The following is a 24,950-nucleotide window of genomic DNA, read 5'->3' as shown; positions in this document are numbered from 1 at the left end:
CTGCTATCTCCAGAAGTGCATTCTGAGCTGGATCTCAGACTCAGATTATTTTGTCAAAACGTTGTTTTCAGCTGAAATTAACGCGTTTTTGCAACCATTGGCATCCCACTGTAACTGCTATCACCAGAAGTGCATTCTGAGTCGGATCTCAGTTTCAGTGTAGAGAGTTTGTCAAAACGTTGTTTTCAGTTGAAATAAACGCATTTTTGCAACCATTGGCATCCCACTGTATCTGCTATCACCAGAAGTGCATTGTAGGTCGGATCTCAGCCACAGGGTATATAGTTTGTCAAATTGTTGTTTTGAGCTGAAATAAAAGCGTTTTTGCAACCATTGGCATCCCACTATAACTGCTGTCACCAGAAGTGCATTCTAGGCACTCTCAGTGTAGAGAGTTTGTCAGAACTTTGTTTTCAGCTGAAATAAACGTGTTTTTGCAACCTTTGGCATCCCACGGTAACTGCTATCACCAGAAATGCATTCTGAGTCGGATCTCAGACTCATTTTATAGAGTTTGTCAAACTGTTGTTTTTCGCTAAAATAAACACGTTGTTGCAACCATTGGAATCCCACTGTAACTGCTATCTCCAGAAGTGCATTCTGAGCTGGATCTCGGACTCAGTTTATTTTGTCAAAACGTTGTTTTCAGCTGAAATAAACGCGTTTTTGCAACCATTGGCATCCCACTGTAACTGCTATCACCAGAAGTGCATTCTGAGTCGGATCTCAGTCTCAGTGTAGAGAGTTTGTCAAATCGTTGTTTTCAGCTGAAATAAAAGCGTTTTTGCAACCAGTGGCATCCCACTGTAACTGCTATCACCAGAAGTGCATTCTGAGTCGGATCTCAGCCACAGTGTAGAGAGTTTGTCAATACATTGTTTTCAGCTGAATTAAAAGCTTTCTTGCAAGCATCGGCATCCCTCTGTAACTGCTATCACCAGAAGTGCATTCTAAGTCAGATCTTAGTTTCAGTGTAGAGAGTTTGTCAAATCGTTGTTTTCAGCTGAAATAAAAGCTTTTTTGCAACCATTGGCATCCCACTGTAACTGCTGTCACCAGAAGTGCATTCTAGGTTGGATCTCAGACTCAGTTTATAGAGTTTGTCAAAATGTTGTTTTTAGCTAAAATAACCACGTTTTTGCAACCATTGGAATCCCACTGTAACTGCTATCTCCAGAAGTGCATTCTGAGCTGGATCTCAGACTCAGTTTATTTTGTCAAAACGTTGTTTTCAGCTGAAATTAACGCGTTTTTGCAACCATTGGCATCCCACTGTAACTGCTATCACCAGAAGTGCATTCTGAGTCGGATCTCAGTCTCAGTGTAGAGAGTTTGTCAAATCGTTGTTTTCAGCTGAAATAAAAGCGTTTTTGCAACCAGTGGCATCCCACTGTAACTGCTATCACCAGAAGTGCATTCTGAGTCGGATCTCAGCCACAGTGTAGAGAGTTTGTCAATACATTGTTTTCAGCTGAATTAAAAGCTTTCTTGCAAGCATCGGCATCCCACTGTAACTGCTATCACCAGAAGTGCATTCTAAGTCAGATCTTAGTTTCAGTGTAGAGAGTTTGTCAAATCGTCGTTTTCAGCTGAAATAAAAGCTTTTTTGCAACCATTGGCATCCCACTGTAACTGCTGTCACCAGAAGTGCATTCTAGGTTGGATCTCAGACTCAATTTATAGAGTTTGTCAAAATGTTGTTTTTAGCTAAAATAACCACGTTTTTGCAACCATTGGAATCCCACTGTAACTGCTATCTCCAGAAGTGCATTCTGAGCTGGATCTCAGACTCAGTTTATTTTGTCAAAACGTTGTTTTCAGCTGAAATTAACGCGTTTTTGCAACCATTGGCATCCCACTGTAACTGCTATCACCAGAAGTGCATTCTGAGTCGGATCTCAGTTTCAGTGTAGAGAGTTTGTCAAAACGTTGTTTTCAGCTGAAATAAACGCATTTTTGCAACCATTGGCATCCCACTGTAACTGCTATCACCAGAAGTGCATTCTGAGTCGGATCTCAGTCTCAGTGTAGAGAGTTTGTCAAATCGTTGTTTTCAGCTGAAATAAATGCGTTTTTGCAACCAGTGGCATCCCACTGTAACTGCTATCACCAGAAGTGCATTCTGAGTCGGATCTCAGCCACAGTGTAGAGAGTTTGTCAATACATTGTTTTCAGCTGAATTAAAAGCTTTCTTGCAAGCATCGGCATCCCTCTGTAACTGCTATCACCAGAAGTGCATTCTAAGTCAGATCTTAGTTTCAGTGTAGAGAGTTTGTCAAATCGTTGTTTTCAGTTGAAATAAAAGCTTTTTTGCAACCATTGGCATCCCACTGTATCTGCTATCACCAGAAGTGCATTGTAGGTCGGATCTCAGCCACAGGGTATATAGTTTGTCAAATTGTTGTTTTGAGCTGAAATAAAAGCGTTTTTGCAACCATTGGCATCCCACTGTAACTGCTGTCACCAGAAGTGCATTCTAGGCACTCTCAGTGTAGAGAGTTTGTCAGAACTTTGTTTTCAGCTGAAATAAACGTGTTTTTGCAACCTTTGGCATCCCACGGTAACTTCTATCACCAGAAATGCATTCTGAGTCGGATCTCAGACTCAGTTTATAGAGTTTGTCAAACTGTTGTTTTTCGCTAAAATAAACACGTTGTTGCAACCATTGGAATCCCACTGTAACTGCTATCTCCAGAAGTGCATTCTGAGCTGGATCTCAGACTCAGTTTATTTTGTCAAAACGTTGTTTTCAGCTGAAATAAACGCGTTTTTGCAACCATTGGCATCCCACTGTAACTGCTATCACCAGAAGTGCATTCTGAGTCGGATCTCAGTCTCAGTGTAGAGAGTTTGTCAAATCGTTGTTTTCAGCTGAAATAAAAGCGTTTTTGCAACCAGTGGCATCCCACTGTAACTGCTATCACCAGAAGTGCATTCTGAGTCGGATCTCAGCCACAGTGTAGAGAGTTTGTCAATACATTGTTTTCAGCTGAATTAAAAGCTTTCTTGCAAGCATCGGCATCCCTCTGTAACTGCTATCACCAGAAGTGCATTCTAAGTCAGATCTTAGTTTCAGTGTAGAGAGTTTGTCAAATCGTTGTTTTCAGCTGAAATAAAAGCTTTTTTGCAACCATTGGCATCCCACTGTAACTGCTGTCACCAGAAGTGCATTCTAGGTTGGATCTCAGACTCAGTTTATAGAGTTTGTCAAAATGTTGTTTTTAGCTAAAATAACCACGTTTTTGCAACCATTGGAATCCCACTGTAACTGCTATCTCCAGAAGTGCATTCTGAGCTGGATCTCAGACTCAGTTTATTTTGTCAAAACGTTGTTTTCAGCTGAAATTAACGCATTTTTGCAACCATTGGCATCCCACTGTAACTGCTATCACCAGAAGTGCATTCTGAGTCGGATCTCAGTCTCAGTGTAGAGTTTGTCAAAACGTTGTTTTCAGCTGAAATAAACGCATTTTTGCAACCATTGGCATCCCACTGTAACTGCTATCACCAGAAGTGCATTCTGATTCGGATCTCAGTCTCAGTGTAGAGATTTTGTCAAATAGTTGTTTTCAGCTGAAATAAAAGCATTTTTGCAACCATTGGCATCCCACTGTATCTGCTATCACCAGAAGTGCATTGTAGGTCGGATCTCAGCCACTGGGTATATAGTTTGTCAAATTGTTGTTTTGAGCTGAAATAAAAGCGTTTTTGCAACCATTGGCATCCCACTGTAACTGCTGTCACCAGAAGTGCATTCTAGGCACTCTCAGTGTAGAGAGTTTGTCAGAACTTTGTTTTCAGCTGAAATAAACGTGTTTTTGCAACCTTTGGCATCCCACGGTACCTTCTATCACCAGAAATGCATTCTGAGTCGGATCTCAGACTCAGTTTATAGAGTTTGTCAAACTGTTGTTTTTCGCTAAAATAAACACGTTGTTGCAACCATTGGAATCCCACTGTAACTGCTATCTCCAGAAGTGCATTCTGAGCTGGATCTCAGACTCAGTTTATTTTGTCAAAACGTTGTTTTCAGCTGAAATAAACGCGTTTTTGCAACCATTGGCATCCCACTGTAACTGCTATCACCAGAAGTGCATTCTGAGTCGGATCTCAGTCTCAGTGTAGAGAGTTTGTCAAATCGTTGTTTTCAGCTGAAATAAAAGCGTTTTTGCAACCAGTGGCATCCCACTGTAACTGCTATCACCAGAAGTGCATTCTGAGTCGGATCTCAGCCACAGTGTAGAGTTTGTCAATACATTGTTTCAGCTGAATTAAAAGCTTTCTTGCAAGCATCGGCATCCCACTGTAACTGCTGTCACCAGAAGTGCATTCTAGGTTGGATCTCAGACTCAATTTATAGAGTTTGTCAAAATGTTGTTTTTAGCTAAAATAACCACGTTTTTGCAACCATTGGAATCCCACTGTAACTGCTATCTCCAGAAGTGCATTCTGAGCTGGATCTCAGACTCAGTTTATTTTGTCAAAACGTTGTTTTCAGCTGAAATTAACGCGTTTTTGCAACCATTGGCATCCCACTGTAACTGCTATCACCAGAAGTGCATTCTGAGTCGGATCTCAGTTTCAGTGTAGAGAGTTTGTCAAAACGTTGTTTTCAGCTGAAATAAACGCATTTTTGCAACCATTGGCATCCCACTGTAACTGCTATCACCAGAAGTGCATTCTGAGTCGGATCTCAGTCTCAGTGTAGAGAGTTTGTCAAATCGTTGTTTTCAGCTGAAATAAATGCGTTTTTGCAACCAGTGGCATCCCACTGTAACTGCTATCACCAGAAGTGCATTCTGAGTCGGATCTCAGCCACAGTGTAGAAAGTTTGTCAATACATTGTTTTCAGCTGAATTAAAAGCTTTCTTGCAAGCATCGGCATCCCTCTGTAACTGCTATCACCAGAAGTGCATTCTAAGTCAGATCTTAGTTTCAGTGTAGAGAGTTTGTCAAATCGTTGTTTTCAGCTGAAATAAAAGCTTTTTTGCAACCATTGGCATCCCACTGTAACTGCTGTCACCAGAAGTGCATTCTAGGTTGGATCTCAGACTCAGTTTATAGAGTTTGTCAAAATGTTGTTTTTAGCTAAAATAACCACGTTTTTGCAACCATTGGAATCCCACTGTAACTGCTATCTCCAGAAGTGCATTCTGAGCTGGATCTCAGACTCAGTTTATTTTGTCAAAACGTTGTTTTCAGCTGAAATTAACGCGTTTTTGCAACCATTGGCATCCCACTGTAACTGCTATCACCAGAAGTGCATTCTGAGTCGGATCTCAGTCTCAGTGTAGAGAGTTTGTCAAATCGTTGTTTTCAGCTGAAATAAAAGCGTTTTTGCAACCAGTGGCATCCCACTGTAACTGCTATCACCAGAAGTGCATTCTGAGTCGGATCTCAGCCACAGTGTAGAGAGTTTGTCAATACATTGTTTTCAGCTGAATTAAAAGCTTTCTTGCAAGCATCGGCATCCCTCTGTAACTGCTATCACCAGAAGTGCATTCTAAGTCAGATCTTAGTTTCAGTGTAGAGAGTTTGTCAAATCGTTGTTTTCAGCTGAAATAAAAGCTTTTTTGCAACCATTGGCATCCCACTGTAACTGCTGTCACCAGAAGTGCATTCTAGGTTGGATCTCAGACTCAGTTTATAGAGTTTGTCAAAATGTTGTTTTTAGCTAAAATAACCACGTTTTTGCAACCATTGGAATCCCACTGTAACTGCTATCTCCAGAAGTGCATTCTGAGCTGGATCTCAGACTCAGTTTATTTTGTCAAAACGTTGTTTTCAGCTGAAATTAACGCGTTTTTGCAACCATTGGCATCCCACTGTAACTGCTATCACCAGAAGTGCATTCTGAGTCGGATCTCAGTTTCAGTGTAGAGAGTTTGTCAAAACGTTGTTTTCAGCTGAAATAAACGCATTTTTGCAACCATTGGCATCCCACTGTATCTGCTATCACCAGAAGTGCATTGTAGGTCGGATCTCAGCCACAGGGTATATAGTTTGTCAAATTGTTGTTTTGAGCTGAAATAAAAGCGTTTTTGCAACCATTGGCATCCCACTGTAACTGCTGTCACCAGAAGTGCATTCTAGGCACTCTCAGTGTAGAGAGTTTGTCAGAACTTTGTTTTCAGCTGAAATAAACGTGTTTTTGCAACCTTTGGCATCCCACGGTAACTTCTATCACCAGAAATGCATTCTGAGTCGGATCTCAGACTCAGTTTATAGAGTTTGTCAAACTGTTGTTTTTCGCTAAAATAAACACGTTGTTGCAACCATTGGAATCCCACTGTAACTGCTATCTCCAGAAGTGCATTCTGAGCTGGATCTCAGACTCAGTTTATTTTGTCAAAACGTTGTTTTCAGCTGAAATAAACGCGTTTTTGCAACCATTGGCATCCCACTGTAACTGCTATCACCAGAAGTGCATTCTGAGTCGGATCTCAGTCTCAGTGTAGAGAGTTTGTCAAATCGTTGTTTTCAGCTGAAATAAAAGCGTTTTTGCAACTAGTGGCATCCCACTGTAACTGCTATCACCAGAAGTGCATTCTGAGTCGGATCTCAGCCACAGTGTAGAGAGTTTGTCAATACATTGTTTTCAGCTGAATTAAAAGCTTTCTTGCAAGCATCGGCATCCCTCTGTAACTGCTATCACCAGAAGTGCATTCTAAGTCAGATCTTAGTTTCAGTGTAGAGAGTTTGTCAAATCGTTGTTTTCAGCTGAAATAAAAGCTTTTTTGCAACCATTGGCATCCCACTGTAACTGCTGTCACCAGAAGTGCATTCTAGGTTGGATCTCAGACTCAGTTTATAGAGTTTGTCAAAATGTTGTTTTTAGCTAAAATAACCACGTTTTTGCAACCATTGGAATCCCACTGTAACTGCTATCTCCAGAAGTGCATTCTGAGCTGGATCTCAGACTCAGTTTATTTTGTCAAAACGTTGTTTTCAGCTGAAATTAACGCATTTTTGCAACCATTGGCATCCCACTGTAACTGCTATCACCAGAAGTGCATTCTGAGTCGGATCTCAGTCTCAGTGTAGAGTTTGTCAAAACGTTGTTTTCAGCTGAAATAAACGCATTTTTGCAACCATTGGCATCCCACTGTAACTGCTATCACCAGAAGTACATTCTGATTCGGATCTCAGTCTCAGTGTAGAGATTTTGTCAAATAGTTGTTTTCAGCTGAAATAAAAGCATTTTTGCAACCATTGGCATCCCACTGTATCTGCTATCACCAGAAGTGCATTGTAGGTCGGATCTCAGCCACTGGGTATATAGTTTGTCAAATTGTTGTTTTGAGCTGAAATAAAAGCGTTTTTGCAACCATTGGCATCCCACTGTAACTGCTGTCACCAGAAGTGCATTCTAGGCACTCTCAGTGTAGAGAGTTTGTCAGAACTTTGTTTTCAGCTGAAATAAACGTGTTTTTGCAACCTTTGGCATCCCACGGTAACTTCTATCACCAGAAATGCATTCTGAGTCGGATCTCAGACTCAGTTTATAGAGTTTGTCAAACTGTTGTTTTTCGCTAAAATAAACACGTTGTTGCAACCATTGGAATCCCACTGTAACTGCTATCTCCAGAAGTGCATTCTGAGCTGGATCTCAGACTCAGTTTATTTTGTCAAAACGTTGTTTTCAGCTGAAATAAACGCGTTTTTGCAACCATTGGCATCCCACTGTAACTGCTATCACCAGAAGTGCATTCTGAGTCGGATCTCAGTCTCAGTGTAGAGAGTTTGTCAAATCGTTGTTTTCAGCTGAAATAAAAGCGTTTTTGCAACCAGTGGCATCCCACTGTAACTGCTATCACCAGAAGTGCATTCTGAGTCGGATCTCAGCCACAGTGTAGAGAGTTTGTCAATACATTGTTTTCAGCTGAATTAAAAGCTTTCTTGCAAGCATCGGCATCCCTCTGTAACTGCTATCACCAGAAGTGCATTCTAAGTCAGATCTTAGTTTCAGTGTAGAGAGTTTGTCAAATCGTTGTTTTCAGCTGAAATAAAAGCTTTTTTGCAACCATTGGCATCCCACTGTAACTGCTGTCACCAGAAGTGCATTCTAGGTTGGATCTCAGACTCAGTTTATAGAGTTTGTCAAAATGTTGTTTTTAGCTAAAATAACCACGTTTTTGCAACCATTGGAATCCCACTGTAACTGCTATCTCCAGAAGTGCATTCTGAGCTGGATCTCAGACTCAGTTTATTTTGTCAAAACGTTGTTTTCAGCTGAAATTAACGCGTTTTTGCAACCATTGGCATCCCACTGTAACTGCTATCACCAGAAGTGCATTCTGAGTCGGATCTCAGTCTCAGTGTAGAGAGTTTGTCAAATCGTTGTTTTCAGCTGAAATAAAAGCGTTTTTGCAACCAGTGGCATCCCACTGTAACTGCTATCACCAGAAGTGCATTCTGAGTCGGATCACAGCCACAGGGTATATAGTTTGTCAATACATTGTTTTCAGCTGAATTAAAAGCTTTCTTGCAAGCATCGGCATCCCACTGTAACTGCTATCACCAGAAGTGCATTCTAAGTCAGATCTTAGTTTCAGTGTAGAGAGTTTGTCAAATCGTCGTTTTCAGCTGAAATAAAAGCTTTTTTGCAACCATTGGCATCCCACTGTAACTGCTGTCACCAGAAGTGCATTCTAGGTTGGATCTCAGACTCAATTTATAGAGTTTGTCAAAATGTTGTTTTTAGCTAAAATAACCACGTTTTTGCAACCATTGGAATCCCACTGTAACTGCTATCTCCAGAAGTGCATTCTGAGCTGGATCTCAGACTCAGTTTATTTTGTCAAAACGTTGTTTTCAGCTGAAATTAACGCGTTTTTGCAACCATTGGCATCCCACTGTAACTGCTATCACCAGAAGTGCATTCTGAGTCGGATCTCAGTTTCAGTGTAGAGAGTTTGTCAAATCGTTGTTTTCAGCTGAAATAAATGCGTTTTTGCAACCAGTGGCATCCCACTGTAACTGCTATCACCAGAAGTGCATTCTGAGTCGGATCTCAGCCACAGTGTAGAGAGTTTGTCAATACATTGTTTTCAGCTGAATTAAAAGCTTTCTTGCAAGCATCGGCATCCCTCTGTAACTGCTATCACCAGAAGTGCATTCTAAGTCAGATCTTAGTTTCAGTGTAGAGAGTTTGTCAAATCGTTGTTTTCAGCTGAAATAAAAGCTTTTTTGCAACCATTGGCATCCCACTGTAACTGCTGTCACCAGAAGTGCATTCTAGGTTGGATCTCAGACTCAGTTTATAGAGTTTGTCAAAATGTTGTTTTTAGCTAAAATAACCACGTTTTTGCAACCATTGGAATCCCACTGTAACTGCTATCTCCAGAAGTGCATTCTGAGCTGGATCTCAGACTCAGTTTATTTTGTCAAAACGTTGTTTTCAGCTGAAATTAACGCGTTTTTGCAACCATTGGCATCCCACTGTAACTGCTATCACCAGAAGTGCATTCTGAGTCGGATCTCAGTCTCAGTGTAGAGAGTTTGTCAAATCGTTGTTTTCAGCTGAAATAAAAGCGTTTTTGCAACCAGTGGCATCCCACTGTAACTGCTATCACCAGAAGTGCATTCTGAGTCGGATCTCAGCCACAGTGTAGAGAGTTTGTCAATACATTGTTTTCAGCTGAATTAAAAGCTTTCTTGCAAGCATCGGCATCCCTCTGTAACTGCTATCACCAGAAGTGCATTCTAAGTCAGATCTTAGTTTCAGTGTAGAGAGTTTGTCAAATCGTTGTTTTCAGCTGAAATAAAAGCTTTTTTGCAACCATTGGCATCCCACTGTAACTGTTGTCACCAGAAGTGCATTCTAGGTTGGATCTCAGACTCAGTTTATAGAGTTTGTCAAAATGTTGTTTTTAGCTAAAATAACCACGTTTTTGCAACCATTGGAATCCCACTGTAACTGCTATCTCCAGAAGTGCATTCTGAGCTGGATCTCAGACTCAGTTTATTTTGTCAAAACGTTGTTTTCAGCTGAAATTAACGCGTTTTTGCAACCATTGGCATCCCACTGTAACTGCTATCACCAGAAGTGCATTCTGAGTCGGATCTCAGTTTCAGTGTAGAGAGTTTGTCAAAACGTTGTTTTCAGTTGAAATAAACGCATTTTTGCAACCATTGGCATCCCACTGTATCTGCTATCACCAGAAGTGCATTGTAGGTCGGATCTCAGCCACAGGGTATATAGTTTGTCAAATTGTTGTTTTGAGCTGAAATAAAAGCGTTTTTGCAACCATTGGCATCCCACTGTAACTGCTATCACCAGAAGTGCATTCTGAGTCGGATCTCAGTTTCAGTGTAGAGAGTTTGTCAAAACGTTGTTTTCAGCTGAAATAAACGCATTTTTGCAACCATTGGCATCCCACTGTAACTGCTATCACCAGAAGTGCATTCTGAGTCGGATCTCAGTCTCAGTGTAGAGAGTTTGTCAAATCGTTGTTTTCAGCTGAAATAAATGCGTTTTTGCAACCAGTGGCATCCCACTGTAACTGCTGTCACCAGAAGTGCATTCTAGGCACTCTCAGTGTAGAGAGTTTGTCAGAACTTTGTTTTCAGCTGAAATAAACGTGTTTTTGCAACCTTTGGCATCCCACGGTAACTGCTATCACCAGAAGTGCATTCTGAGTCGGATCTCAGTCTCAGTGTAGAGAGTTTGTCAAATCGTTGTTTTCAGCTGAAATAAATGCGTTTTTGCAACCATTGGCATCCCACTGTAACTGTTGTCACCAGAAGTGCATTCTAGGTTGGATCTCAGACTCAGTTTATAGAGTTTGTCAAAATGTTGTTTTTAGCTAAAATAACCACGTTTTTGCAACCATTGGAATCCCACTGTAACTGCTATCTCCAGAAGTGCATTCTGAGCTGGATCTCAGACTCAGTTTATTTTGTCAAAACGTTGTTTTCAGCTGAAATTAACGCGTTTTTGCAACCATTGGCATCCCACTGTAACTGCTATCACCAGAAGTGCATTCTGAGTCGGATCTCAGTTTCAGTGTAGAGAGTTTGTCAAAACGTTGTTTTCAGCTGAAATAAACGCATTTTTGCAACCATTGGCATCCCACTGTAACTGCTATCACCAGAAGTGCATTCTGAGTCGGATCTCAGTCTCAGTGTAGAGAGTTTGTCAAATCGTTGTTTTCAGCTGAAATAAAAGCTTTTTTGCAACCATTGGCATCCCACTGTAACTGCTGTCACCAGAAGTGCATTCTAGGTTGGATCTCAGACTCAGTTTATAGAGTTTGTCAAAATGTTGTTTTTAGCTAAAATAACCACGTTTTTGCAACCATTGGAATCCCACTGTAACTGCTATCTCCAGAAGTGCATTCTGAGCTGGATCTCAGACTCAGTTTATTTTGTCAAAACGTTGTTTTCAGCTGAAATTAACGCGTTTTTGCAACCATTGGCATCCCACTGTAACTGCTATCACCAGAAGTGCATTCTGAGTCGGATCTCAGTTTCAGTGTAGAGAGTTTGTCAAAACGTTGTTTTCAGCTGAAATAAACGCATTTTTGCAACCATTGGCATCCCACTGTATCTGCTATCACCAGAAGTGCATTGTAGGTCGGATCTCAGCCACAGGGTATATAGTTTGTCAAATTGTTGTTTTGAGCTGAAATAAAAGCGTTTTTGCAACCATTGGCATCCCACTGTAACTGCTGTCACCAGAAGTGCATTCTAGGCACTCTCAGTGTAGAGAGTTTGTCAGAACTTTGTTTTCAGCTGAAATAAACGTGTTTTTGCAACCTTTGGCATCCCACGGTAACTTCTATCACCAGAAATGCATTCTGAGTCGGATCTCAGACTCAGTTTATAGAGTTTGTCAAACTGTTGTTTTTCGCTAAAATAAACACGTTGTTGCAACCATTGGAATCCCACTGTAACTGCTATCTCCAGAAGTGCATTCTGAGCTGGATCTCAGACTCAGTTTATTTTGTCAAAACGTTGTTTTCAGCTGAAATAAACGCGTTTTTGCAACCATTGGCATCCCACTGTAACTGCTATCACCAGAAGTGCATTCTGAGTCGGATCTCAGTCTCAGTGTAGAGAGTTTGTCAAAACGTTGTTTTCAGCTGAAATAAAAGCGTTTTTGCAACCAGTGGCATCCCACTGTAACTGCTATCACCAGAAGTGCATTCTGAGTCGGATCTCAGCCACAGTGTAGAGAGTTTGTCAATACATTGTTTTCAGCTGAATTAAAAGCTTTCTTGCAAGCATCGGCATCCCTCTGAAACTGCTATCACCAGAAGTGCATTCTAAGTCAGATCTTAGTTTCAGTGTAGAGAGTTTGTCAAATCGTTGTTTTCAGCTGAAATAAAAGCTTTTTTGCAACCATTGGCATCCCACTGTAACTGCTGTCACCAGAAGTGCATTCTAGGTTGGATCTCAGACTCAGTTTATAGAGTTTGTCAAAATGTTGTTTTTAGCTAAAATAACCACGTTTTTGCAACCATTGGAATCCCACTGTAACTGCTATCTCCAGAAGTGCATTCTGAGCTGGATCTCAGACTCAGTTTATTTTGTCAAAACGTTGTTTTCAGCTGAAATTAACGCATTTTTGCAACCATTGGCATCCCACTGTAACTGCTATCACCAGAAGTGCATTCTGAGTCGGATCTCAGTCTCAGTGTAGAGTTTGTCAAAACGTTGTTTTCAGCTGAAATAAACGCATTTTTGCAACCATTGGCATCCCACTGTAACTGCTATCACCAGAAGTGCATTCTGATTCGGATCTCAGTCTCAGTGTAGAGATTTTGTCAAATAGTTGTTTTCAGCTGAAATAAAAGCATTTTTGCAACCATTGGCATCCCACTGTATCTGCTATCACCAGAAGTGCATTGTAGGTCGGATCTCAGCCACTGGGTATATAGTTTGTCAAATTGTTGTTTTGAGCTGAAATAAAAGCGTTTTTGCAACCATTGGCATCCCACTGTAACTGCTGTCACCAGAAGTGCATTCTAGGCACTCTCAGTGTAGAGAGTTTGTCAAATCGTTGTTTTCAGCTGAAATAAAAGCTTTTTTGCAACCATTGGCATCCCACTGTAACTGCTGTCACCAGAAGTGCATTCTAGGTTGGATCTCAGACTCAGTTTATAGAGTTTGTCAAAATGTTGTTTTTAAGCTAAAATAACCACGTTTTTGCAACCATTGGAATCCCACTGTAACTGCTATCTCCAGAAGTGCATTCTGAGCTGGATCTCAGACTCAGTTTATTTTGTCAAAACGTTGTTTTCAGCTGAAATTAACGCGTTTTTGCAACCATTGGCATCCCACTGTAACTGCTATCACCAGAAGTGCATTCTGAGTCGGATCTCAGTTTCAGTGTAGAGAGTTTGTCAAAACGTTGTTTTCAGTTGAAATAAACGCATTTTTGCAACCATTGGCATCCCACTGTATCTGCTATCACCAGAAGTGCATTGTAGGTCGGATCTCAGCCACATGGTATATAGTTTGTCAAATTGTTGTTTTGAGCTGAAATAAAAGCGTTTTTGCAACCATTGGCATCCCACTATAACTGCTGTCACCAGAAGTGCATTCTAGGCACTCTCAGTGTAGAGAGTTTGTCAGAACTTTGTTTTCAGCTGAAATAAACGTGTTTTTGCAACCTTTGGCATCCCACGGTAACTGCTATCACCAGAAATGCATTCTGAGTCGGATCTCAGACTCAGTTTATAGAGTTTGTCAAACTGTTGTTTTTCGCTAAAATAAACACGTTGTTGCAACCATTGGAATCCCACTGTAACTGCTATCTCCAGAAGTGCATTCTGAGCTGGATCTCAGACTCAGTTTATTTTGTCAAAACGTTGTTTTCAGCTGAAATAAACGCGTTTTTTCAACCATTGGCATCCCACTGTAACTGCTATCACCAGAAGTGCATTCTGAGTCGGATCTCAGTCTCAGTGTAGAGAGTTTGTCAAATCGTTGTTTTCAGCTGAAATAAAAGCGTTTTTGCAACCAGTGGCATCCCACTGTAACTGCTATCACCAGAAGTGCATTCTGAGTCGGATCTCAGTCTCAGTGTAGAGAGTTTGTCAAATCGTTGTTTTCAGCTGAAATAAAAGCGTTTTTGCAACCAGTGGCATCCCACTGTAACTGCTATCACCAGAAGTGCATTCTGAGTCGGATCTCAGCCACAGTGTAGAGAGTTTGTCAATACATTGTTTTCAGCTGAATTAAAAGCTTTCTTGCAAGCATCGGCATCCCACTGTAACTGCTATCACCAGAAGTGCATTCTAAGTCAGATCTTAGTTTCAGTGTAGAGAGTTTGTCAAATCGTCGTTTTCAGCTGAAATAAAAGCTTTTTTGCAACCATTGGCATCCCACTGTAACTGCTGTCACCAGAAGTGCATTCTAGGTTGGATCTCAAACTCAATTTATAGAGTTTGTCAAAATGTTGTTTTTAGCTAAAATAACCACGTTTTTGCAACCATTGGAATCCCACTGTAACTGCTATCTCCAGAAGTGCATTCTGAGCTGGATCTCAGACTCAGTTTTTTTTGTCAAAACGTTGTTTTCAGCTGAAATTAACGCGTTTTTGCAACCATTGGCATCCCACTGTAACTGCTATCACCAGAAGTGCATTCTGAGTCGGATCTCAGTTTCAGTGTAGAGAGTTTGTCAAAACGTTGTTTTCAGCTGAAATAAACGCATTTTTGCAACCATTGGCATCCCACTGTAACTGCTATCACCAGAAGTGCATTCTGAGTCGGATCTCAGTCTCAGTGTAGAGAGTTTGTCAAATCGTTGTTTTCAGCTGAAATAAATGCGTTTTTGCAACCAGTGGCATCCCACTGTAACTGCTATCACCAGAAGTGCATTCTGAGTCGGATCTCAGCCACAGTGTAGAGAGTTTGTCAATACATTGTTTTCAGCTGAATTAAAAGCTTTCTTGCAAGCATCGGCATCCCTCTGTAACTGCTATCACCAGAAGTGCATTCTAAGTCAGATCTTAGTTTCAGTGTAGAGAGTTTGTCAAATCGTTGTTTTCAGCTGAAATAAAAGCTTTTTTGCAACCATTGGCATCCCACTGTAACTGCTGTCACCAGAAGTGCATTCTAGGTTGGATCTCAGACTCAGTTTATAGAGTTTGTCAAAATGTTGTTTTTAGCTAAAATAACCACGTTTTTGCAACCATTGGAATCCCACTGTAACTGCTATCTCCAGAAGTGCATTCTGAGCTGGATCTCAGACTCAGTTTATTTTGTCAAAACGTTGTTTTCAGCTGAAATTAACGCGTTTTTGCAACCATTGGCATCCCACTGTAACTGCTATCACCAGAAGTGCATTCTGAGTCGGATCTCAGTCTCAGTGTAGAGAGTTTGTCAAATCGTTGTTTTCAGCTGAAATAAAAGCGTTTTTGCAACCAGTGGCATCCCACTGTAACTGCTATCACCAGAAGTGCATTCTGAGTCGGATCTCAGCCACAGTGTAGAGAGTTTGTCAATACATTGTTTTCAGCTGAATTAAAAGCTTTCTTGCAAGCATCGGCATCCCTCTGTAACTGCTATCACCAGAAGTGCATTCTAAGTCAGATCTTAGTTTCAGTGTAGAGAGTTTGTCAAATCGTTGTTTTCAGCTGAAATAAAAGCTTTTTTGCAACCATTGGCATCCCACTGTAACTGCTGTCACCAGAAGTGCATTCTAGGTTGGATCTCAGACTCAGTTTATAGAGTTTGTCAAAATGTTGTTTTTAGCTAAAATAACCACGTTTTTGCAACCATTGGAATCCCACTGTAACTGCTATCTCCAGAAGTGCATTCTGAGCTGGATCTCAGACTCAGTTTATTTTGTCAAAACGTTGTTTTCAGCTGAAATTAACGCGTTTTTGCAACCATTGGCATCCCACTGTAACTGCTATCACCAGAAGTGCATTCTGAGTCGGATCTCAGTTTCAGTGTAGAGAGTTTGTCAAAACGTTGTTTTCAGTTGAAATAAACGCATTTTTGCAACCATTGGCATCCCACTGTATCTGCTATCACCAGAAGTGCATTGTAGGTCGGATCTCAGCCACAGGGTATATAGTTTGTCAAATTGTTGTTTTGAGCTGAAATAAAAGCGTTTTTGCAACCATTGGCATCCCACTGTAACTGCTATCACCAGAAGTGCATTCTGAGTCGGATCTCAGTTTCAGTGTAGAGAGTTTGTCAAAACGTTGTTTTCAGCTGAAATAAACGCATTTTTGCAACCATTGGCATCCCACTGTAACTGCTATCACCAGAAGTGCATTCTGAGTCGGATCTCAGTCTCAGTGTAGAGAGTTTGTCAAATCGTTGTTTTCAGCTGAAATAAATGCGTTTTTGCAACCAGTGGCATCCCACTGTAACTGCTGTCACCAGAAGTGCATTCTAGGCACTCTCAGTGTAGAGAGTTTGTCAGAACTTTGTTTTCAGCTGAAATAAACGTGTTTTTGCAACCTTTGGCATCCCACGGTAACTGCTATCACCAGAAATGCATTCTGAGTCGGATCTCAGACTCAGTTTATAGAGTTTGTCAAACTGTTGTTTTTCGCTAAAATAAACATGTTGTTGCAACCATTGGAATCCCACTGTAACTGCTATCTCCAGAAGTGCATTCTGAGCTGGATCTCAGACTCAGTTTATTTTGTCAAAACGTTGTTTTCAGCTGAAATAAACGCGTTTTTGCAACCATTGGCATCCCACTGTAACTGCTATCACCAGAAGTGCATTCTGAGTCGGATCTCAGTCTCAGTGTAGAGAGTTTGTCAAATCGTTGTTTTCAGCTGAAATAAAAGCGTTTTTGCAACCAGTGGCATCCCACTGTAACTGCTATCACCAGAAGTGCATTCTGAGTCGGATCTCAGCCACAGTGTAGAGAGTTTGTCAATACATTGTTTTCAGCTGAATTAAAAGCTTTCTTGCAAGCATCGGCATCCCTCTGTAACTGCTATCACCAGAAGTGCATTCTAAGTCAGATCTTAGTTTCAGTGTAGAGAGTTTGTCAAATCGTTGTTTTCAGCTGAAATAAAAGCTTTTTTGCAACCATTGGCATCCCACTGTAACTGCTGTCACCAGAAGTGCATTCTAGGTTGGATCTCAGACTCAGTTTATAGAGTTTGTCAAAATGTTGTTTTTAGCTAAAATAACCACGTTTTTGCAACCATTGGAATCCCACTGTAACTGCTATCTCCAGAAGTGCATTCTGAGCTGGATCTCAGACTCAGTTTATTTTGTCAAAACGTTGTTTTCAGCTGAAATTAACGCGTTTTTGCAACCATTGGCATCCCACTGTAACTGCTATCACCAGAAGTGCATTCTGAGTCGGATCTCAGTCTCAGTGTAGAGAGTTTGTCAAATCGTTGTTTTCAGCTGAAATAAAAGCGTTTTTGCAACCAGTGGCATCCCACTGTAACTGCTATCACCAGAAGTGCATTCTGAGTCGGATCTCAGCCACAGTGTAGAGAGTTTGTCAATACATTGTTTTCAGCTGAATTAAAAGCTTTCTTGCAAGCATCGGCATCCCACTGTAACTGCTATCACCAGAAGTGCATTCTAAGTCAGATCTTAGTTTCAGTGTAGAGAGTTTGTCAAATCGTCGTTTTCAGCTGAAATAAAAGCTTTTTTGCAACCATTGGCATCCCACTGTAACTGCTGTCACCAGAAGTGCATTCTAGGTTGGATCTCAGACTCAATTTATAGAGTTTGTCAAAATGTTGTTTTTAGCTAAAATAACCACGTTTTTGCAACCATTGGAATCCCACTGTAACTGCTATCTCCAGAAGTGCATTCTGAGCTGGATCTCAGACTCAGTTTATTTTGTCAAAACGTTGTTTTCAGCTGAAATGAACGCGTTTTTGCAACCATTGGCATCCCACTGTAACTGCTATCACCAGAAGTGCATTCTGAGTCGGATCTCAGTTTCAGTGTAGAGAGTTTGTCAAAACGTTGTTTTCAGCTGAAATAAACGCATTTTTGCAACCATTGGCATCCCACTGTAACTGCTATCACCAGAAGTGCATTCTGAGTCGGATCTCAGTCTCAGTGTAGAGAGTTTGTCAAATCGTTGTTTTCAGCTGAAATAAATGCGTTTTTGCAACCAGTGGCATCCCACTGTAACTGCTATCACCAGAAGTGCATTCTGAGTCGGATCTCAGCCACAGTGTAGAGAGTTTGTCAATACATTGTTTTCAGCTGAATTAAAAGCTTTCTTGCAAGCATCGGCATCCCTCTGTAACTGCTATCACCAGAAGTGCATTCTAAGTCAGATCTTAGTTTCAGTGTAGAGAGTTTGTCAAATCGTTGTTTTCAGCTGAAATAAAAGCTTTTTTGCAACCATTGGCATCCCACTGTAACTGCTGTCACCAGAAGTGCATTCTAGGTTGGATCTCAGACTCAGTTTATAGAGTTTGTCAAAATGTTGTTTTTAGCTAAAATAACCACGTTTTTGCAACCATTGGAATCCCACTGTAACTGCTATCTCCAGAAGTGCATTCTGAGCTGGATCTCAGACTCAGTTTATTTTGTCAAAACGTTGTTTTCAGCTGAAATTAACGCGTTTTTGCAACCATTGGCATCCCACTGTAACTGCTATCACCAGAAGTGCATTCTGAGTCGGATCTCAGTCTCAGTGTAGAGAGTTTGTCAAATCGTTGTTTTCAGCTGAAATAAAAGCGTTTTTGCAACCAGTGGCATCCCACTGTAACTGCTATCACCAGAAGTGCATTCTGAGTCGGATCTCAGCCACAGTGTAGAGAGTTTGTCAATACATTGTTTTCAGCTGAATTAAAAGCTTTCTTGCAAGCATCGGCATCCCTCTGTAACTGCTATCACCAGAAGTGCATTCTAAGTCAGATCTTAGTTTCAGTGTAGAGAGTTTGTCAAATCGTTGTTTTCAGCTGAAATAAAAGCTTTTTTGCAACCATTGGCATCCCACTGTAACTGCTGTCACCAGAAGTGCATTCTAGGTTGGATCTCAGACTCAGTTTATAGAGTTTGTCAAAATGTTGTTTTTAGCTAAAATAACCACGTTTTTGCAACCATTGGAATCCCACTGTAACTGCTATCTCCAGAAGTGCATTCTGAGCTGGATCTCAGACTCAGTTTATTTTGTCAAAACGTTGTTTTCAGCTGAAATTAACGCGTTTTTGCAACCATTGGCATCCCACTGTAACTGCTATCACCAGAAGTGCATTCTGAGTCGGATCTCAGTTTCAGTGTAGAGAGTTTGTCAAAACGTTGTTTTCAGTTGAAATAAACGCATTTTTGCAACCATTGGCATCCCACTGTATCTGCTATCTCCAGAAGTGCATTGTAGGTCGGATCTCAGCCACAGGGTATATAGTTTGTCAAATTGTTGTTTTGAGCTGAAATAAAAGCGTTTTTGCAACCATTGGCATCCCACTGTAACTGCTATCACCAGAAGTGCATTCTGAGTCGGATCTCAGTTTCAGTGTAGAGAGTTTGTCAAAACGTTGTTTTCAGCTGAAATAAACGCATTTTTGCAACCATTGGCATCCCACTGTAACTGCTATCACCAGAAGTGCATTCTGAGTCGGATCTCAGTCTCAGTGTAGAGAGTTTGTCAAATCGTTGTTTTCAGCTGAAATAAATGCGTTTTTGCAACCAGTGGCATCCCACTGTAACTGCTGTCACCAGAAGTGCATTCTAGGCACTCTCAGTGTAGAGAGTTTGTCAGAACTTTGTTTTCAGCTGAAATAAACGTGTTTTTGCAACCTTTGGCATCCCACGGTAACTGCTATCACCAGAAATGCATTCTGAGTCGGATCTCAGACTCAGTTTATAGAGTTTGTCAAACTGTTGTTTTTCGCTAAAATAAACACGTTGTTGCAACCATTGGAATCCCACTGTAACTGCTATCTCCAGAAGTGCATTCTGAGCTGGATCTCAGACTCAGTTTATTTTGTCAAAACGTTGTTTTCAGCTGAAATAAACGCGTTTTTGCAACCATTGGCATCCCACTGTAACTGCTATCACCAGAAGTGCATTCTGAGTCGGATCTCAGTCTCAGTGTAGAGAGTTTGTCAAATCGTTGTTTTCAGCTGAAATAAAAGCGTTTTTGCAACCAGTGGCATCCCACTGTAACTGCTATCACCAGAAGTGCATTCTGAGTCGGATCTCAGCCACAGTGTAGAGAGTTTGTCAATACATTGTTTTCAGCTGAATTAAAAGCTTTCTTGCAAGCATCGGCATCCCTCTGTAACTGATATCACCAGAAGTGCATTCTAAGTCAGATCTTAGTTTCAGTGTAGAGAGTTTGTCAAATCGTTGTTTTCAGCTGAAATAAAAGCTTTTTTGCAACCATTGGCATCCCACTGTAACTGCTGTCACCAGAAGTGCATTCTAGGTTGGATCTCAGACTCAGTTTATAGAGTTTGTCAAAATGTTGTTTTTAGCTAAAATAACCACGTTTTTGCAACCATTGGAATCCCACTGTAACTGCTATCTCCAGAAGTGCATTCTGAGCTGGATCTCAGACTCAGTTTATTTTGTCAAAACGTTGTTTTCAGCTGAAATTAACGCGTTTTTGCAACCATTGGCATCCCACTGTAACTGCTATCACCAGAAGTGCATTCTGAGTCGGATCTCAGTCTCAGTGTAGAGAGTTTGTCAAATCGTTGTTTTCAGCTGAAATAAAAGCGTTTTTGCAACCAGTGGCATCCCACTGTAACTGCTATCACCAGAAGTGCATTCTGAGTCGGATCTCAGCCACAGTGTAGAGAGTTTGTCAATACATTGTTTTCAGCTGAATTAAAAGCTTTCTTGCAAGCATCGGCATCCCTCTGTAACTGCTATCACCAGAAGTGCATTCTAAGTCAGATCTTAGTTTCAGTGTAGAGAGTTTGTCAAATCGTTGTTTTCAGCTGAAATAAAAGCTTTTTTGCAACCATTGGCATCCCACTGTAACTGCTGTCACCAGAAGTGCATTCTAGGTTGGATCTCAGACTCAGTTTATAGAGTTTGTCAAAATGTTGTTTTTAGCTAAAATAACCACGTTTTTGCAACCATTGGAATCCCACTGTAACTGCTATCTCCAGAAGTGCATTCTGAGCTGGATCTCAGACTCAGTTTATTTTGTCAAAACGTTGTTTTCAGCTGAAATTAACGCGTTTTTGCAACCATTGGCATCCCACTGTAACTGCTATCACCAGAAGTGCATTCTGAGTCGGATCTCAGTCTCAGTGTAGAGAGTTTGTCAAATCGTTGTTTTCAGCTGAAATAAAAGCGTTTTTGCAACCAGTGGCATCCCACTGTAACTGCTATCACCAGAAGTGCATTCTGAGTCGGATCTCAGCCACAGTGTAGAGAGTTTGTCAATACATTGTTTTCAGCTGAATTAAAAGCTTTCTTGCAAGCATCGGCATCCCACTGTAACTGCTATCACCAGAAGTGCATTCTAAGTCAGATCTTAGTTTCAGTGTAGAGAGTTTGTCAAATCGTCGTTTTCAGCTGAAATAAAAGCTTTTTTGCAACCATTGGCATCCCACTGTAACTGCTGTCACCAGAAGTGCATTCTAGGTTGGATCTCAGACTCAATTTATAGAGTTTGTCAAAATGTTGTTTTTAGCTAAAATAACCACGTTTTTGCAACCATTGGAATCCCACTGTAACTGCTATCTCCAGAAGTGCATTCTGAGCTGGATCTCAGACTCAGTTTATTTTGTCAAAACGTTGTTTTCAGCTGAAATTAACGCGTTTTTGCAACCATTGGCATCCCACTGTAACTGCTATCACCAGAAGTGCATTCTGAGTCGGATCTCAGTTTCAGTGTAGAGAGTTTGTCAAAACGTTGTTTTCAGCTGAAATAAACGCATTTTTGCAACCATTGGCATCCCACTGTAACTGCTATCACCAGAAGTGCATTCTGAGTCGGATCTCAGTCTCAGTGTAGAGAGTTTGTCAAATCGTTGTTTTCAGCTGAAATAAATGCGTTTTTGCAACCAGTGGCATCCCACTGTAACTGCTATCACCAGAAGTGCATTCTGAGTCGGATCTCAGCCACAGTGTAGAGAGTTTGTCAATACATTGTTTTCAGCTGAATTAAAAGCTTTCTTGCAAGCATCGGCATCCCTCTGTAACTGCTATCACCAGAAGTGCATTCTAAGTCAGATCTTAGTTTCAGTGTAGAGAGTTTGTCAAATCGTTGTTTTCAGCTGAAATAAAAGCTTTTTTGCAACCATTGGCATCCCACTGTAACTGCTGTCACCAGAAGTGCATTCTAGGTTGGATCTCAGACTCAGTTTATAGAGTTTGTCAAAATGTTGTTTTTAGCTAAAATAACCACGTTTTTGCAACCATTGGAATCCCACTGTAACTGCTATCTCCAGAAGTGCATTCTGAGCTGGATCTCAGACTCAGTTTATTTTGTCAAAACGTTGTTTTCAGCTGAAATTAACGCGTTTTTGCAACCATTGGCATCCCACTGTAACTGCTATCACCAGAAGTGCATTCTGAGTCGGATCTCAGTCTCAGTGTAGAGAGTTTGTCAAATCGTTGTTTTCAGCTGAAATAAAAGCGTTTTTGCAACCAGTGGCATCCCACTGTAACTGCTATCACCAGAAGTGCATTCTGAGTCGGATCTCAGCCACAGTGTAGAGAGTTTGTCAATACATTGTTTTCAGCTGAATTAAAAGCTTTCTTGCAAGCATCGGCATCCCTCTGTAACTGCTATCACCAGAAGTGCATTCTAAGTCAGATCTTAGTTTCAGTGTAGAGAGTTTGTCAAATCGTTGTTTTCAGCTGAAATAAAAGCTTTTTTGCAACCATTGGCATCCCACTGTAACTGCTGTCACCAGAAGTGCATTCTAGGTTGGATCTCAGACTCAGTTTATAGAGTTTGTCAAAATGTTGTTTTTAGCTAAAATAACCACGTTTTTGCAACCATTGGAATCCCACTGTAACTGCTATCTCCAGAAGTGCATTCTGAGCTGGATCTCAGACTCAGTTTATTTTGTCAAAACGTTGTTTTCAGCTGAAATTAACGCGTTTTTGCAACCATTGGCATCCCACTGTAACTGCTATCACCAGAAGTGCATTCTGAGTCGGATCTCAGTCTCAGTGTAGAGAGTTTGTCAAATCGTTGTTTTCAGCTGAAATAAAAGCGTTTTTGCAACCAGTGGCATCCCACTGTAACTGCTATCACCAGAAGTGCATTCTGAGTCGGATCTCAGCCACAGTGTAGAGAGTTTGTCAATACATTGTTTTCAGCTGAATTAAAAGCTTTCTTGCAAGCATCGGCATCCCTCTGTAACTGCTATCACCAGAAGTGCATTCTAAGTCAGATTTTAGTTTCAGTGTAGAGAGTTTGTCAAATCGTTGTTTTCAGCTGAAATAAAAGCTTTTTTGCAACCATTGGCATCCCACTGTAACTGCTGTCACCAGAAGTGCATTCTAGGTTGGATCTCAGACTCAGTTTATAGAGTTTGTCAAAATGTTGTTTTTAGCTAAAATAACCACGTTTTTGCAACCATTGGAATCCCACTGTAACTGCTATCTCCAGAAGTGCATTCTGAGCTGGATCTCAGACTCAGTTTATTTTGTCAAAACGTTGTTTTCAGCTGAAATTAACGCGTTTTTGCAACCATTGGCATCCCACTGTAACTGCTATCACCAGAAGTGCATTCTGAGTCGGATCTCAGTTTCAGTGTAGAGAGTTTGTCAAAACGTTGTTTTCAGTTGAAATAAACGCATTTTTGCAACCATTGGCATCCCACTGTATCTGCTATCACCAGAAGTGCATTGTAGGTCGGATCTCAGCCACAGGGTATATAGTTTGTCAAATTGTTGTTTTGAGCTGAAATAAAAGCGTTTTTGCAACCATTGGCATCCCACTGTAACTGCTGTCACCAGAAGTGCATTCTAGGCACTCTCAGTGTAGAGAGTTTGTCAGAACTTTGTTTTCAGCTGAAATAAACGTGTTTTTGCAACCTTTGGCATCCCACGGTAACTGCTATCACCAGAAATGCATTCTGAGTCGGATCTCAGACTCAGTTTATAAAGTTTGTCAAACTGTTGTTTTTCGCTAAAATAAACACGTTGTTGCAACCATTGGAATCCCACTGTAACTGCTATCTCCAGAAGTGCATTCTGAGCTGGATCTCAGACTCAGTTTATTTTGTCAAAACGTTGTTTTCAGCTGAAATAAACGCGTTTTTGCAACCATTGGCATCCCACTGTAACTGCTATCACCAGAAGTGCATTCTGAGTCGGATCTCAGTCTCAGTGTAGAGAGTTTGTCAAATCGTTGTTTTCAGCTGAAATAAAAGCGTTTTTGCAACCAGTGGCATCCCACTGTAACTGCTATCACCAGAAGTGCATTCTGAGTCGGATCTCAGCCACAGTGTAGAGAGTTTGTCAATACATTGTTTTCAGCTGAATTAAAAGCTTTCTTGCAAGCATCGGCATCCCTCTGTAACTGCTATCACCAGAAGTGCATTCTAAGTCAGATCTTAGTTTCAGTGTAGAGAGTTTGTCAAATCGTTGTTTTCAGCTGAAATAAAAGCTTTTTTGCAACCATTGGCATCCCACTGTAACTGCTGTCACCAGAAGTGCATTCTAGGTTGGATCTCAGACTCAGTTTATAGAGTTTGTCAAAATGTTGTTTTTAGCTAAAATAACCACGTATTTGCAACCATTGGAATCCCACTGTAACTGCTATCTCCAGAAGTGCATTCTGAGCTGGATCTCAGACTCAGTTTATTTTGTCAAAACGTTGTTTTCAGCTGAAATTAACGCGTTTTTGCAACCATTGGCATCCCACTGTAACTGCTATCACCAGAAGTGCATTCTGAGTCAGATCTCAGTCTCAGTGTAGAGAGTTTGTCAAATCGTTGTTTTCAGCTGAAATAAAAGCGTTTTTGCAACCAGTGGCATCCCACTGTAACTGCTATCACCAGAAGTGCATTCTGAGTCGGATCTCAGCCACAGTGTAGAGAGTTTGTCAATACATTGTTTTCAGCTGAA

The sequence above is a fragment of the Atractosteus spatula genome, chromosome 6 (assembly GCF_055471065.1).
Source record: "Atractosteus spatula isolate fAtrSpa1 chromosome 6, fAtrSpa1.hap1, whole genome shotgun sequence".
Classification (NCBI taxonomy): domain Eukaryota; kingdom Metazoa; phylum Chordata; class Actinopteri; order Semionotiformes; family Lepisosteidae; genus Atractosteus; species Atractosteus spatula.
Note: the sequence above shows the minus strand (reverse complement) of the source record.